The sequence below is a fragment of the Musa acuminata genome, unplaced genomic scaffold (genome assembly GCF_036884655.1).
Source record: "Musa acuminata AAA Group cultivar baxijiao unplaced genomic scaffold, Cavendish_Baxijiao_AAA HiC_scaffold_444, whole genome shotgun sequence".
Lineage (NCBI taxonomy): Eukaryota > Viridiplantae > Streptophyta > Magnoliopsida > Zingiberales > Musaceae > Musa > Musa acuminata.
This window is the reverse complement of record NW_027020691.1, coordinates 3,952-7,500: the sequence shown is the minus strand read 5'-3', so window position 1 is coordinate 7,500 and position 3,549 is coordinate 3,952.

The following is a 3,549-nucleotide window of genomic DNA, read 5'->3' as shown; positions in this document are numbered from 1 at the left end:
GGCCCGTTTTTGGGCTGTTTTGGCCTGTTTATGGTCCGTTCTTGCGTGGTGCGGTGACCGTCGTGAGCGGAGCAAAACGTCAGCCATCTCAGCACCCTGGAACCCCCCGGGTGGCACAGGGCTGGATGGGGCTTTCGTATATAGCAGGGACGGTGCTGCCTCTCGCTTCGCTCGCTGTCCGCCGCTCGCCGCTCGCTCGCGCAGCCAAAAATGGCCAGTTTTGGCCCGTTTTTGGGCCGTTTTGGCCAGTTTTTGGCCTGTTCTTGCATTGCGCGGTGACCGTCGAGAGCGGAGCAAAACGTCAGCCATCTCAGCACCCTGGAACCCCCCGGGTGGCACAGGGCTGGATGGGGCTTTCGTATAGCAGGGACGGTGCTGCCTCTCGCTTCGCTCGCTGTCCGCCGCTCGCCGCTCGCTCGTGCAGCCAAAAATGGCCAGTTTTGGCCCGTTTTTGGGCCGTTTTGGCCAGTTTTTGGCCTGTTCTTGCATTGCGCGGTGACCGTCGAGAGCGGAGCAAAACGTCAGCCATCTCAGCACCCTGGAACCCCCCGGGTGGCACAGGGCTGGATGGGGCTTTCGTATAGCAGGGACGGTGCTGCCTCTCGCTTCGCTCGCTGTCCGCCGCTCGCCGCTCGCTCGTGCAGCCAAAAATGGCCAGTTTTGGCCCGTTTTTGGGCCGTTTTGGCCAGTTTTTGGCCTGTTCTTGCATTGCGCGGTGACCGTCGAGAGCGGAGCAAAACGTCAGCCATCTCAGCACCCAACCCCCCGGGTGGCACAGGGCTGGATGGGGCTTTCGTATAGCAGGACGGTGCTGCCTACTCGCTTCGCTCGCTGTCCGCCGCTCGCCGCTCGCTCGTGCAGCCAAAATGGCCAGTTTTGGCCCGTTTTTGGGCCGTTTTGGCCAGTTTTTGGCCTGTTCTTGCATTGCGCGGTGACCGTCGAGAGCGGAGCAAAACGTCAGCCATCTCAGCACCCTGGAACCCCCCGGGTGGCACAGGGCTGGATGGGGCTTTCGTATAGCAGGGACGGTGCTGCCTCTCGCTTCGCTCGCTGTCCGCCGCTCGCCGCTCGCTCGTGCAGCCAAAAATGGCCAGTTTTGGCCCGTTTTTGGGCCGTTTTGGCCAGGTTTTTGGCCTGTTCTTGCATTGCGCGGTGACCGTCGAGAGCGGAGCAAAACGTCAGCCATCTCAGCACCCTGGAACCCCCCGGGTGGCACAGGGCTGGATGGGGCTTTCGTATAGCAGGGACGGTGCTGCCTCTCGCTTCGCTCGCTGTCCGCCGCTCGCCGCTCGCTCGTGCAGCCAAAAATGGCCAGTTTTGGCCCGTTTTTGGGCCGTTTTGGCCAGTTTTGGCCTGTTCTTGCATTGCGCGGTGACCGTCGAGAGCGGAGCAAAAACGTCAGCCATCTCAGCACCCTGGAACCCCCCGGGTGGCACAGGGCTGGATGGGGCTTTCGTATAGCAGGGACGGTGCTGCCTCTCGCTTCGCTCGCTGTCCGCCGCTCGCCGCTCGCTCGTGCAGCCAAAAATGGCCAGTTTTTGGCCCGTTTTTTGGGCCGTTTTGGCCAGTTTTTGGCCTGTTCTTGCATTGCGCGGTGACCGTCGAGAGCGGAGCAAAACGTCAGCCATCTCAGCACCCTGGAACCCCCCGGGTGGCACAGGGCTGGATGGGGCTTTCGTATAGCAGGGACGGTGCTGCCTCTCGCTTCGCTCGCTGTCCGCCGCTCGCACGCTCGCTCGTGCAGCCAAAATGGCCAGTTTTGGCCCGTTTTTGGGCCGTTTTGGCCAGTTTTTGGCCTGTTCTTGCATTGCGCGGTGACCGTCGAGAGCGGAGCAAAACGTCAGCCATCTCAGCACCCTGGAACCCCCCGGGTGGCACAGGGCTGGATGGGGCTTTCGTATAGCAGGGACGGTGCTGCCTCTCGCTTCGCTCGCTGTCCGCCGCTCGCCGCTCGCTCGTGCAGCCAAAAATGGCCAGTTTTGGCCCGTTTTTGGGCCGTTTGGGCCAGTTTTTGGCCTGTTCTTGCATTGCGCGGTGACCGTCGAGAGCGGAGCAAAACGTCAGCCATCTCAGCACCCTGGAACCCCCGGGTGGCACAGGGCTGGATGGGGCTTTCGTATAGCAGGGACGGTGCTGCCTCTCGCTTCGCTCGCTGTCCGCCGCTCCGCCGCTCGCTCGCGCAGCCAAAAATGGCCAGTTTTGGCCCGTTTTTGGGCCGTTTTGGCCAGTTTTTGGCCTGTTCTTGCATTGCGCGGTGACCGTCGAGAGCGGAGCAAAACGTCAGCCATCTCAGCACCCTGGAACCCCCCGGGTGGCACAGGGCTGGATGGGGCTTTCGTATAGCAGGGACGGTGGCTGCCTCTCGCTTCGCTCGCTGTCCGCCGCTCGCCGCTCGCTCGTGCAGCCAAAAATGGCCAGTTTTGGCCCGTTTTTTGGGCCGTTTTGGCCAGTTTTTGGCCCTGTTCTTGCATTGCGCGGTGACCGTCGAGAGCGGAGCAAAACGTCAGCCATCTCAGCACCCTGGAACCCCCCGGGTGGCACAGGGCTGGATGGGGCTTTCGTATAGCAGGGACGGTGCTGCCTCTCGCTTCGCTCGCTGTCCGCCGCTCGCCGCTCGCTCGTGCAAGCCTTTTGGCCCGTTTTTGGGCCGTTTTGGCCAGTTTTTGGCCTGTTCTTGCATTGCGCGGTGACCGTCGAGAGCGGAGCAAAACGTCAGCCATCTCAGCACCCTGGAACCCCCCGGGTGGCACAGGGCTGGATGGGGCTTTCGTATAGCAGGGACGGTGCTGCCTCTCGCTTCGCTCGCTGTCCGCCGCTCGCCGCTCGCTCGTGCAGCCAAAAATGGCCAGTTTTGGCCCGTTTTTGGGCCGTTTTGGCCAGTTTTTGGCCTGTTCTTGCATTGCGCGGTGACCGTCGAGAGCGGAGCAAAACGTCAGCCATCTCAGCACCCTGGAACCCCCCGGGTGGCACAGGGCTGGATGGGGCTTTCGTATAGCAGGGACGGTGCTGCCTCTCGCTTCGCTCGCTGTCCGCCGCTCGCCGCTCGCTCGCGCAGCCAAAAATGGCCAGTTTTGGCCCGTTTTTGGGCCGTTTTGGCCAGTTTTTGGCCTGTTCTTGCATTGCGCGGTGACCGTCGAGAGCGGAGCAAAACGTCAGCCATCTCAGCACCCTGGAACCCCCCGGGTGGCACAGGGCTGGATGGGGCTTTCGTATAGCAGGGACGGTGCTGCCTCTCGCTTCGCTCGCTGTCCGCCGCTCGCCGCTCGCTCGTGCAGCCAAAAATGGCCAGTTTTGGCCCGTTTTTGGGCCGTTTTGGCCAGTTTTTGGCCTGTTCTTGCATTGCGCGGTGACCGTCGAGAGCGGAGCAAAACGTCAGCCATCTCAGCACCCTGGAACCCCCCGGGTGGCACAGGGCTGGATGGGGCTTTCGTATAGCAGGGACGGTGCTGCCTCTCGCTTCGCTCGCTGTCCGCCGCTCGCCGCTCGCTCGTGCAGCCAAAAATGGCCAGTTTTGGCCCGTTTTTGGGCCGTTTTGGCCAGTTTTTGGCC